This window comes from Pristiophorus japonicus, unplaced genomic scaffold (genome assembly GCF_044704955.1).
Source record: "Pristiophorus japonicus isolate sPriJap1 unplaced genomic scaffold, sPriJap1.hap1 HAP1_SCAFFOLD_1332, whole genome shotgun sequence".
In the NCBI taxonomy this organism is placed as follows: Eukaryota; Metazoa; Chordata; class Chondrichthyes; family Pristiophoridae; genus Pristiophorus; species Pristiophorus japonicus.
The window spans coordinates 37685-51672 of record NW_027251000.1 but is presented as its reverse complement, the minus strand read 5'-3'; positions in this window follow the sequence as shown (position 1 = coordinate 51672).

The following is a 13988-nucleotide window of genomic DNA, read 5'->3' as shown; positions in this document are numbered from 1 at the left end:
CTATCTCTGTAACCTCCTCCAGCCCCTACACCCCTCCCTATCTCTGTAACCTCCTCCAGCCCCTACACCCCTCCCTATCTCTGTAACCTCCTCCAGCCCCTACACCCCTCCCTATCTCTGTAACCTCCTCCAGCCCCTACACCACTCCCTATCTCTGTAACCTCCTCCAGCCGCTACACCCTCCCTATCTCTGTAACCTTCTCCAGCCCCTACACACCTCCCTATCTCTGTAACCCCCTCCAGCCCCTACACCCCTCCCTATCTCTGTAACCTCCTCCAGCCCCTACACCCCTCCCTATCTCTGTAACCACCTCCAGCCCCTACACCCTACCTATCTCTGTAACCTCCTCCAGCCCCGACTCCCCTCCCTATCTCTGTAACCTCCTCCAGCCCCTACACCCCTCCCTATCTCTGTAACCTCCTCCAGCCCCGACACCCCTCCCTATCTCTGTAACCCCCTTCAGCCCCTACACCCCTCCCTATCTCTGTAACCTCCTCCAGCCCCGACACCCCTCCCTATCTCTGTAACCTCCTCCAGCCCCTACACCCCTCCCTATCTCTGTAACCTCCTCCAGCCCCTACACCCCTCCCTATCTCTGTAACCCCCTCCAGCCCCTACACCACTCCCTATCTCTGTAACCTCCTCCAGCCCCGACACCCCTCCCTATCTCTGTAACCTCCTCCAGCCCCTACACCCCTCCCTATCTCTGTAACCTCCTCCAGCCCCTACACCCCTCCCTATCTCTGTAACCCCCTCCAGCCCCAACACCCCTCCCTATCTCTGTAACCCCCTTCAGCCCCTACACCCCTCCCTATCTCTGTAACCTCCTCCAGCCCCGACACCCCTCCCTATCTCTGTAACCTCCTCCAGCCCCTACACCCCTCCCTATCTCTGTAACTCCCTCCATCCCCTACACACCTCCCGATCTCTGTAAATTCCTCCAGCCCCAACACCTCTCCCTATGTCTGTAAACTCCTCCAGCCCCTACACCCCTCCCTATCTCTGTAACCTCCTACACCCCTCCCTATCTCTGTAACCTCCTCCTGTTCCTGTGTAACAGGCTCGAGGGGCTGAATGGCCCTCCTCCTGTTCCTGTGTAACAGGCTCGAGGGGCTGAATGGGCCTCCTCCTGTTCCTGTGTAACAGGCTCGAGGGGCTGAATGGGCCTCCTCCTGTCCCTGTGTAACAGACTCGAGGGGCTGAATGGGCCTCCTCCTGTTCCTGTGTAACAGGCTCGAGGGATTGAATGGGCCTCCTCCTGTTCCTGTGTAACAGGCTCGAGGGGCTGAATGGGCCTCCTCCTGTTCCTGTGTAACATACTCGAGGGGCTGAATGGCCTCCTCCTGTCCCTGTGCAACAGGCTCGAGGGGCTGAATGGCCTCCTCCTGTTCCTGTGTAACACACTCGAGGGACTGAATGGGCCTCCTCCTGTTCCTGTGTAACACACTCGAGGGGCTGAATGGGGCCCTCCTGTTCCTGTGTAACACACTCGAGGGGCTGAATGGGCCTCCTCCTGTTCCTGTGTAAAAGGCTCGAGTGGCTGAATGGGCCTCGTCCTGTTCCTGTGTAACAGGCTCGAGGGGCTGAATGGGCCTCCTCCTGTTCCTGTGTAACAGGCTCGAGGGGCTGAATGGGCCTCCTGTTCCTACGGACCCTCCGGGCAGCGGCTCCCTCCGGCCTGGGACAGAAGCCGGCTGGGTCCAGGGCTCCCTCCGGCCTGGGACAGAAGCCGGCTGGGTCCAGGGCTCCCTCCGGCCTGGGACAGAAGCGGGCTGGGTCCAGGGCTCGCTCCGGCCTGGGACAGGAGCGGGCTGGGTCCAGGACTCCCTCCGGCCTGGGACAGAAGCGGGCTGGTGTAGGGCTCCCTCCGGCCTGGGACAGAAGCCGGCTGGTGTAGGGCTCCCTCCGGCCTGGGACAGAAGCGGGCTGGGTCCAGGGCTCCCTCCGGCCTGGGACAGAAGCGGGCTGGGTCCAGGACTCCCTCCGGCCTGGGACAGAAGCGGGCTGGTGTAGGGCTCGCTCCGGCCTGGGACAGAAGCGGGCTGGGTCCAGGGCTCCCTCCGGCCTGGGACAGAAGCCGGCTGGTGTAGGGCTCCCTCCGGCCTGGGACAGAAGCCGGCTGGGTCCAGGACTCCCTCCGGCCTGGGACAGAAGCGGGCTGGTGTAGGGCTCCCTCCGGCCTGGGACAGAAGCCGGCTGGTGTAAGGCTCGCTCCGGCCTGGGACAGAAGCGGGCTGGGTCCAGGGCTCCCTCCGGCCTGGGACAGAAGCGGGCTGGGTCCAGGGCTCCCTCCGGCCTGGGACAGAAGCCGGCTGGTGTAGGGCTCCCTCCGGCCTGGGACAGAAGCGGGCTGGGTCCAGGGCTCCCTCCGGCCTGGGACAGAAGCGGGCTGGTGTAGGGCTCCCTCCGGCCTGGGACAGAAGCGGGCTGGTGTAGGGCTCCCTCCGGCCTGGGACAGAAGCGGGCTGGTGTAGGGCTCCCTCCGGCCTGGGACAGAAGCGGGCTGGTGTAGGGCTCCCTCCGGCCTGGGACAGAAGGGGGCTGGGTCCAGGGCTCCCTCCGGCCTGGGACAGAAGGGGGCTGGGTCCAGGGCTCCCTCCGGCCTGGGACAGAAGCGGGCTGGTGTAGGGCTCCCTCCGGCCTGGGACAGAAGCGGGCTGGTGTAGGGCTCCCTCCGGCCTGGGACAGAAGCGGGCTGGGTCCAGGGCTCGCTCCGGCCTGGGACAGAAGCGGGCTGGGTCCAGGGCTCCCTCCGGCCTGGGACAGAAGCGGCCTGGGTCCAGGGCTCCCTCCGGCCTGGGACAGAAGTGGGCTGGGTCCAGGGCTCCCTCCGGCCTGGGACAGAAGTGGGCTGGGTCCAGGGCTCGCTCCGGCCTGGGACAGAAGCGGGCTGGGTCCAGGGCTCGCTCCGGGCTGGGTCCAGGGCTCGCTCCGGCCTGGGACAGGAGCGGGCTGGGTCCAGGGCTCGCTCCGGCCTGGGACAGAAGCGGGCTGGGTCCAGGGCCCCCTCCGGCCTGGGTCCAGGGCTCCCTCCGGCCTGGGACAGAAGCGGGCTGGGTCCAGGGCTCCCTCCGGCCTGGGACAGAAGCGGGCTGGGTCCAGGGCTCCCTCCGGCCTGGGACAGAAGCGGCCTGGGTCCAGGGCTCGCTCCGGCCTGGGTCCAGGGCTCGCTCCGGGCTGGGTCCAGGGCTCGCTCCGGTCTGGGACAGAAGCGGCCTGGGTCCAGGGCTCGCTCCGGGCTGGGTCCAGGGCTCCCTCCGGCCTGGGACAGAAGCGGGCTGGTGTAGGGCTCCCTCCGGCCTGGGACAGAAGCGGCCTGGGTCCAGGGCCCACACACATCCGTCGGGTGATCACACCAGGCAGAAGACAGCTCCGTGGGTTTTTCTGGCACTGAGCGACACCAAGCCCTCGCTCTCATTCGCTTGTTGTCGGTTTTCCTTGGTGTGTGTGCATACCCCTGGCCTCAGGTCCCTGCTGTGTGTCCCGGGGGTAGTTCAAGGCCAGGCCTGGTTCAGTGTCCTCGACCAGGCCCAACATCCCCAGCATCGAAGGCACTGACCACACTCGATCAGCTCCGCTGGGCAGGGCCACATTGTCCACATGTCCCCCCCCCCAGATACGAGACTCCCCAAAGCGAGCGCTCGACTCGGAACTCCTTCACGGGCAAACGAGCCAAATGTGGGCAGAGGGAACGTTTCAGGGACCACCCTCAAAGCCCTCCCTGATATAAAGTGCAACATCCCCCACCCACACCTGGGAGTCCCTGGGCCCAAAGACCAGTCCGCCCGGAGTGGAGGGAGTGCATCCGGGAGGGGCACTGAGCACCTCGAGTCTCGTCGCCTGAGAGCGTGCAGAGACCAAGCGCAGGCAGCGGAAGGAGCGTGCGGCAAACCAGTCCCACCCTCCCCTTCCCTCAACGTCTATCTGTCCCACCCTCCCCTTCCCTCAACGTCTATCTGTCCCTCCCTCCCCTTCCCTCAACGTCTATCTGTCCCACCCTCCCCTTCCCTCAACGTCTATCTGTCCCACCCTCCCCTTCCCTCAACGTCTATCTGTCCCACCCTCCCCTTCCCTCAACGTCTATCTGTCCCACTCTCCCCTTCCCTCAACCACTGTCTGTCCCACCCTCCCCTTCCCTCAACCACTGTCTGTCCCACCCTCCCCTTCCCTCAACGTCTATCTGTCCCACCCTCCCCTTCCCTCAACGTCTATCTGTCCCACTCTCCCCTTCCCTCAACCACTGTCTGTCCCACCCTCCCCTTCCCTCAACGTCTATCTGTCCCACCCTCCCCTTCCCTCAACGTCTATCTGTCCCACCCTCCCCTTCCCTCAACGTCTATCTGTCCCACCCTCCCCTTCCCTCAACGTCTATCTGTCCCACCCTCCCCTTCCCTCAACGTCTATCTGTCCCACCCTCCCCTTCCCTCAACGTCTATCTGTCCCACCGTCCCCTTCCCTCAACGTCTATCTGTCCCACCCTCCCCTTCCCTCAACCACTGTCTGTCCCACCCTCCCCTTCCCTCAACCACTGTCTGTCCCACCCTCCCCTTCCCTCAACGTCTATCTGTCCCACCCTCCCCTTCCCTCAACCACTGTCTGTCCCACTCTCCCCTTCCCTCAACCACTGTCTGTCCCACCCTCCCCCTCCCTCAACCACTTCTGTCCCACCATTCAATATGATCATGGCTGATCATTCACCTCAGTTAACCCCTTTACTGCTTTCTCTCCATACCCCTTGATCCCTTTCGCCAAAAGTGTCACATCTAACTCCCTCTTGAAGATATCCAATGAACTGGTCCCAACAACGCTCTGCGGCAGGGAATTCCACAGGTTCACAATTCTGAGGGAAGAAGTTTCTCCTCATCTCGGTCCTAAATGACTTACCCCTTATCCTTGGACTGTGAGCCCTGGTTCTGGACTTCCCCAACATCGGGAACATTCTTCCTGTATCTAACCTGTCCAGTCCCGTCACAATTTTACATGTTTCTGTGAGATCCCCTCTCATTCTTCTAAATTCCAGTGAATACAGGCCCAGTCGATCCAGTCTTCCTTCATATGTCAGTCCTGCCATCCCGGGAATCAGTCTGGTGAACCTTCGCTGTACTCCCTCAATAGCAAGAACGTCCTTCCTCAGATTAGAAGACCAAAACTGAACACAATATTCCAGGTGTGGCCTCACTAAGGCCCTGTACAACTGCAGTAAGACCTCCCTGCTCCTATACTCAAATCCCCTCGCAATGAAGGCCAATATACCACTTGCCTTCTTCACCGCCTGCTGTCAGGGGGAAATTTGATGGAGGTGTTCAGAATCAAGAAGGTTTCGATAGATTAACTGAGGAGAACCTGTTCCCCGGGGACAGGAGGTTGGGTGACCCGAGGGACACAGATTTAAGACAATCGGCGATGGAACCAGAGGGGGAGATGGGGAGAATGTGTTTACACGGCGAGTTGTTGTGATCGGGAAAACACTGCCTGACAGGGCGGTGGGAAACAGATTCAATAGTCACTTTCCCCCAGGGGGGGAAGGGGGCAATGGGCTGGGTCTGTGGGGAAAGGGCAGGGTGGAGTGTGGGATTGATCGGGTCGCTCTGAAGGAAAGGTAACTTCGATGGTATGAGGCGTGAATTGGCTAGAATCGACTGGCGAATGATACTTAAAGGGTTGACGGTGGATATACAATGGCAGACATTTAAAGATCACATGGATGAACTTCAACTATTGTACATCCCTGTCTGGAGTAAAAATAAAACGGGGAAGATGGCTCAACCGTGGCTAACAAGGGAAATTAAGGATAGTGTTAAATCCAAGGAAGAGGCATATAAATTGGCCAGAAAAAGCAGCAAACCTGAGGACTGGGAGAAATTTAGAATTCAGCAGAGGAGGACAAAGGGTTTAATTCGGAGGTGGAAAATAGAGTATGAGAGGAAGCTTGCCGGGAACATAAAAACTGACTGCAAAAGCTTCTCTAGATATGTGAAGAGACAAAGATTAGTGAAGACAAACGTAGGTCCCTTGCCGTCAGAATCAGGTGAATTTATAATGGGGGAACAAAGAAATGGCAGACCAGTTGAACAAATACTTTGGTTCTGTCTTCACGAAGGAAGACACAAATAACCTTCCGGAAATACTAGGGGACCGAGGGTCTAGTGAAAAGGAAGAACTGAAGGATATCCTTATTAGTCAGGAAATTGTGTTGGGGAAATTGATGGGATTGAAGGCCGATAAATCCCCGGGGCCAGATAATCTGCATCCCAGAGTACTTAAGGAAGTGGCCCTAGAAATAGTGGATGCATTGGTGGTCATTTTCCAACAGTCTATCGACTCTGGATCAGTTCCTATGGACTGGAGGGTAGCTAATGTAACACCACTGTTTAAACAGGGAGGGAGAGAGAAAACAGGTAATTATAGACCGGTTAGTCTGACATCAGTAGTGGGGAAAATGTTGGAATCAATTATTAAAGATGGAATAGCAGCGCATTTGGAAAGCAGTGACAGGATCGGTCCGAGTCAGCATGGATTTATGAAAGGGAAATCATGCTTGACAAATCTTCTAGAATTTTTTGAGGATGTAACTAGTAGAGTGGACAAGGGAGAACCAGTGGATGTGGTACATTTGGACTTTCAAAAGGCTTTTGACAAGGTCCCACACAAGAGATTGGTGTGCAAAATTAAAGCACATGGGATTGGGGTAATATACTGACGTGGATAGAGAACTGGTTGGCAGACAGGAAGCAGAGAGTCGGGATAAACGGGTCCTTTTCAGAATGACAGGCAGTGACTAGTGGGGTACCGTAAGGTTCAGTGCTGGGACCCCAGCTATTTACAATATACATTAATGATTTAGATGAGGGAATTGAGTGTAATATCTCCAAGTTTGCGGATGACACTAAGCTGGGTGGCGGTGTGAGCTGGGTGGCGGAGGATGCTAAGAGGCTGCAGGGTGACTTGGACAGGTTAGGTGAGTGGGCAAATGCAAGGCAGATGCAGTATAATGTGGATAACTGTGAGGTTATCCACTTTGGTGGCAAAAATAGGAAGACAGAATATTATCTGAATGATGACAGATTAGGAAAAGGGGAGGTGCAACGAGACCTGGGTGTCATGGTACATCAGACATTGAAAGTTGCCATGCAGGTACAGCAGGCGGTGAAGAAGGCAAATGGCATGTTGGCCTTCATAGCTCGGGGATTTGAGTACAGGGGCAGGGAGGTGTTGCTACAGTTGTACAGGGCCTTGGTGAGACCACACCTGGAATATTGTGTTCAGTTCTGGTCTCCTAATCTGAGGAAGGACGTTCTTGCTATTGAGGGAGTGCAGCGAAGGTTCACCAGACTGATTCCCGGGATGGCAGGACTGACATATCAAGAAAGACTGGAGCAACTGGGCTTGTATTCACTGGAGTTTAGAAGGATGAGAGGGGATCTCATAGAAACATATAAAATTCTGAGGGGATTGGACAGGTTAGATGCAGGAAGAATGTTCCCGATGTTGGGGAAGTCTAGAACCAGGGGTCACAGTCTAAGGATAAGGGGTAGACCATTTCGGACCGAGATGAGGAGAAACTTCTTCACTCAGAGAGTGGTGAACCTGTAGAATTCCCTAACGCAGAGAGTTGTTGAGGCCAGTTCATTGGATATATTTAAGAGGGAGTTAGATGTGGCCCTAACGGCTTAAGGGATCAAGGGGTATGGAGAGAAAGCAGGAAAGGGTTACTGAGGGAATGATCAGCCATGAACTCATTGAATGGTGGTGCAGGCTCGAAGGGCCGAATGGCCGACTCCTGAACCTATTTTCTATGTTTCTATGTTTCTCTGTCACAGAGCCGGCACGGGCTTGATGGGCCAAATGACCTCCTCCTATTCCTGTGTGGCGCCAAGCTCATGGTCTACAGAGCTGTAGTAATACCCACCCTCCTGTATAGCTCAGATACATGGACCATGTACAGTAGGTATCTCACCCCCAGCACCCAGCTCATGGTCTACAGGGCTGTAGTAATACCCACCCTCCTGTATAGCTCAGAGACATGGACCATGTACAGTAGGTATCTCACACCCAGCACCCAGCTCATGGTCTACAGGGCTGTAGTAATACCCACCCTCCTGTATAGCTCAGATACATGGACCATGTACAGTAGGTATCTCAGCCCCAGCACCCAGCTCATGGTCTACAGGGCTGTAGTAATACCCACCCACCTGTATAACTCAGATACATGGACCATATACAGTAGGTATCTCACCCCCAGCACCCAGCTAATGTTCTACAGGGCATTGGTAATACCCACCCTCCTGAAAAGCTCAGATACATGGACCATGTACAGTAGGTATCTCACCCCCAGCTCATGGTCTACAGGCCTGTAGTAATACCCACCTCCTGTATGGCTCAGATACATGGACCATGTACAGTAGGTATCTCACCCCCAGCACCCAGCTCATGGTCTACAGGGCTGTAGTAATACCCACCGTCCTGTATGGCTCAGATACATGGACCATGTACAGTAGGTATCTCAACCCCAGTACCCAGCTCATGGTCTACAGGGCTGTAGTAATACCCACCCTCCTGTATGGCTCAGATACATGGACCATGTACAGTAGGTATCTCACCCCCAGCACCCAGCTCATGGTCTACAGCGCTGTAGTAATACCCACCCTCCTGTATAGCGCAGAGACATGGACCATGTACAGTAGGTATCTCACCCCCAGCACCCAGCTCATGGTCTACAGGGCTGTAGTAATACCCACCCTCCTGTATGGCTCAGATACATGGACCATGTACAGTCGGTATCTCACCCCCAGCACCCAGCTCATGGTCTACAGGGCTGTAGTAATACCCACCCTCCTGTATAGCTCAGATACATGGACCATGTACAGTAGGTACCTCACCCCCAGCACCCAGCTCATGGTCTACAGGGCTGTAGTAATACCCACCCTCCTGTATGGCTCAGATACATGGACCATGTACAGTAGGTATCTCACCCCCAGCACCCAGCTCATGGTCTACAGGGCTGTAGTAATACCCACCCTCCTGTATAGCTCAGATACATGGACCATGTACAGTCGGTATCTTACCCCCAGCACCCAGCCTATGGTCTACAGGGCTGTAGTAATACCCACCCTCCTGTATAGCTCAGATACATGGACCATGTACAGTAGGTATCTTACCCCCTGCACATGGTCTACAGGGCTGTAGTAATACCCGCCCTCCTGTGTAGCTCAGATACATGGACCATGTACTGTAGGTATCTCACCCCCAGCACCCAGCTCATGGTCTACAGGACTGTAGTAATACCCACCCTCCTGTATAGCTCAGAGACATGGACCATGTACAGTAGGTATCTCACCCCCAGCACCCAGCTCATGGTCTACAGGACTGTAGTAATACCCACCCTCCTGTATAGCTCAGAGACATGGACCATGTACAGTAGGTATCTCACCCCCAGCACCCAGCTCATGGTCTACAGGGCTGTAGTAATACCCACCCTCCTGTATAGCTCAGATACATGGACCATGTACAGTAGGTATCTCACCCCCAGCGCCCAGCTCATGGTCTACAGGGCTGTAGTAATACCCACCCTCCTGTATAGCTCAGATACATGGACCGTGTACAGCAGGTACCTCACCCCCAGCTCATGGTCTACAGGGCTGTAGTAATACCCACCCTCCTGTATAGCTCAGATACATGGACCGTGCACAGTAGGTATCTCACCCCCAGCTCATGGTCTACAGGGCTGTAGTGATACCCACCCTCCGGTATGGCCCAGATACACGGACCATGTACAGTAGGTATCTCACCCCCAGCACATGGTCTACAGGGCTGTAGTAATACCCACCCTCCTGTATGGCTCAGATACATGGACCATGTGCAGTAGACACCTCAAGTCGCTGGAGAAATACCACCAACGATGTCTTCCCAAGATCCTACAAATCACGCGGGAGGACAGACGCACCAACATTACTGTTATGTATGGAGAAAGAGTCAGACTGAGCGCGACGTAAAGTCTGAGATTAGTCTTTTATTGCAGGTCTCCAGAGTGCCTCTCCAACCTGTGAGGCCTCCTTAAATACCTGCGCTCCCAAGGGATTGTGGGTTCCCTTAGATCTCCAGGGGATGAGCCCTCTGGTGACTATACAAGGTATATACAGGTTTACACATATGATCGAGAACACTACCTGTTATAAGAACATAAGCAATAGGAGCAGGAGTTGGCCATATGGCCCCTCGAGCCTGCTCCACCATTTAATACCATCATGGCTGATCTGATCATGGACTCAGCTCCACTTCCCTGCCCGCTACCTTATCCCCTTATCGATTAAGAAACTGTCGATTTCTGTCTTAAATTTATTCAATGTCCCGGCTCCCACAGCTCTCTGGGGCAGCGAGTTCCACAGATTTACAACCCTCTGAGAGAAGGAATTCCTCCTCATCTCAGTTTTAAATGGGCGGCCCCTTATTCTAAGACCATGCCCCCTAGTTCTAGTCTCCCCCATCAGTGGAAACAACCTCTCTGTATCCACCTTGTCGAGCCCCCCTCATAATCTGATACGTTTCCATAAGATCACCTCTCATTCTTCTGAACTCCAATGAGTAGAGGCCCAACCTCCTCAACCTTTCCTCATAAGTCAACCCCCTCATCCCCGGAATCAACCGAGTGAACCTTCTCTGAACTGCCTCCAAAGCAAAGTATCTCCTTTCGTAAATACGGAGACCAAAACTGCACGCAGTACTCCAGGTGTGGCCTCCCTAATTCCCTATTGGACTGTTCAGCCACCTAAGGACTCATTTTAAAACTGGAAGCAAAGTCTTAGGCAGTCGCTGGGAATCGAGGGAGACTTGCTCCTACTCTAACAGTGAGTTCTCAGGTGACTGAACAGTCCAACACAGGAACCACAGTCCCTGTCACAGGGTGGGACAGACAGTGGTTGAGGGAAGGGGAGGGTGGGACAGATAGACGTTGAGGGAAGGGGAGGGTGGGACAGACAGTGGTTGAGGGAAGGGGAGGGTGGGACAGATAGACGTTGAGGGAAGGAGAGGGTGGGACTGGTTTGCCGCACGCTCCTTCCGCTGCCTGCGCTTGGTCTCTGCACGCTCTCGGCGACGAGACTCGAGGTGCTCAGCGCCCTCCCGGATGCACTCCCTCCACTCCGGGCGGACTGGTCTTTGGGCCCAGGGACTCCAAAGTGTCGGTGGGGGATGTTGCACTTTATCAGGGAGGCTTTGAGGGTGGTCCCTGTAACGTTCCCTCTGGCCCACCTTTGGCGCTTTTGCCCGTGACGGAGATCCCGAGTAGAGCCCTCGCTTTGGGGAGTCTCGTGTCTGGGGGGACATGTGGACAATGTGCCCTGCCCAGCGGAGCTGGTCGAGTGTGGTCAGTGCTTCGATGCTGGGGATGTCGGGCCTGGTCGAGGACGCTAACGTTGGTGCGTCTGTCCTCCCGGGGGATTTGCAGGATCTTGCGGAGACGTCGTTGGTGGTATTTCTCCAGCGACTCGAGGTGTCTACTGTACATGGTCCATGTCTCTGGGCCATACAGGAGGGTGGGTATTACTACAGCCCTGTAGACCATGAGCTGGGTGCTGGGGATGAGATACCTACTGTACATGGTCCATGTATCTGAGCCATACAGGAGGGTGGGTATTACTACAGCCCTGTAGACCATGAGCTTGGTGCTGGGGCTGAGAAACCTACTGTACACGGTCCATGTATCTGAGCTATACAGGAGGGTGGGTATTACTACAGCCCAGTAGACCATGAGCTGGGTGCTGGGGGTGAGATACCTCCTGTACATGGTCCATGTATCTGAGCTATACAGGAGGTGGGTATTACTACAGCCCTGTAGACCATGAGCTGGGTGCTGGGGGTGAGATACCGACTGTACATGGTCCATGTATCTGAGCTATACAGCAGGTGGGTATTACTACAGCCCTGTAGACCATGAGCTGGGTGCTGGGGGTGAGATACCGACTGTACATGGTCCATGTATCTGAGCTATACAGGAGGTGGGTATTACTACAGCCCTGTAGACCATGAGCTGGGTGCTGGGGGTGAGATACCTACTGTACATGGTCCATGTATCTGAGCTATACAGGAGGTGGGTATTACTACAGCCCTGTAGACCATGAGCTGGGTGGTAGGTTTGAGGGCCTGGTCTTCAAACACTCTTTTTTCCTCAGGCGACCGAAGACTGCACTGGAGGCGATGTTGGATCTCTGCACCAATGTCTGTCCTTGTTGATAAAAAGCTCCCGACATAGGCTCACAGCATCACCCTCATCATCGGCAGTCCCTCGGCATTGAGGAAAACTTTCTTCCACTCCAAAAGTGAGTCCTTCGGTGACCTTACAAAGGCCTTTGACACGGTCAACCACGAGGGCCTATGGAGCGTCCTCCTCCACTTTGGATGCCCCCAAAAGTACGTCACCATCCTCCGCCTGCTCCACGAGGACATGCAGGCCGTGATCCTTACCAACGGATCCATCACAGACATAATCCACGTCCGGACCGGGGATCAAACAGGGCTGTGTCATCGCCCCAACCCTCTTCTCAATCTTCCTCACTGCCATGCTCCACCTCAGTCAACAAGATCCCCGCTGGAGTGGAACTAAACTACAGAACCAGTGGGAACCTGTTCAACCTTCGCCATCTCCAGGCCAGGTCCAAGACCACCCCAACCTCTGTCGTCGAGCTACAGGACAAGGACAGCGCCTGAGACTGTGCACATACAGAGGCTGAACTCCAGGACATAGTCGACGTATTTACTGAGGCGTATGAAATCATGGGCCTTACGCGAAACATTCGTGTGACAAAGGTCCTCCAACAGCCTGTCCTCACCGCACAGCACTGCCCCCCAGTCATCAAGATCCACGGCGTGGCCCTTGACACCGTGGTCCACTTCCCCGATCTCTGAAGCCTCCTATTAACAAGAGCAGGCAGAGACAACGAGATCCAACACTGCCTCCAGTGCACCAGTGCAGCCTTCGGTCGCCTGAGGAAAGGAGTGTTTGAAGACCAGGCCCTCAAACCTACCACCCAGCTCATGGTCTACAGGGCTGTAGTAATACCCACCCTCCTGTATGGCTCAGAGACATGGACCGTGTACAGTAGGTATCTCACCCCCAGCACCCAGCTCATGGTCTACAGGGCTGTAGTGATACCCACCTCCTGTATAGCTCAGATACATGGACCATGTACAGTAGGTACCTCACCCCCAGCACCCAGCTCATGGTCTACAGGGCTGTAGTGATACCCACCTCCTGTATAGCTCAGATACATGGACTGTGTACAGTAGGTACCTCACCACCCAGCTCATGGTCTACAGGGCTGTAGTAATACCCACCCTCCTGTATAGCTCAGAGACATGGACCATGTACAGTAGGTATCTCACCCCCAGCACCCAGCCCATGGTCTACAGGGCTGTAGTAATACCCACCCTCCTGTATAGCTCAGATACATGGACCATGTACAGTAGGTATCTCACACCCAGCTCATGGTCTACAGGACTGTAGTAATACCCACCCTCCTGTATTGCTCAGAGACATGGACCACGTACAGTAGGTATCTCACCCCCAGCACCCAGCCCATGGTCTACAGGGCTGTAGTGATACCCACCTCCTGTATAGTTCAGATACTTGGACCATGTACAGTAGGTATCTCACCCCCAGCTCATGGTCTACAGGGCTGTAGTAATACCCACGCTCCTGTATAGCTCAGATACATTGACCATGTACAGTAGGTATCTCACCCCCAGCACCCAGCTCATGGTCTATAGGGCTGTAGTAATACCCACCCTCCTGTATAGCTCAGATACATGGACAATGTACAGTAGGTATCTCACCCTCAGCTCATGGTCTACAGGGCTGTAGTAATACCCACCCTCCTGTATAGCTCAGATACATGGACCATGTACAGTAGGTATCTCACCCCCAGCACCCAGCTCATGGTCTACAGGGCTGTAGTAATACCCACCTCCTGTATAGCTCAGATACATGGACCAT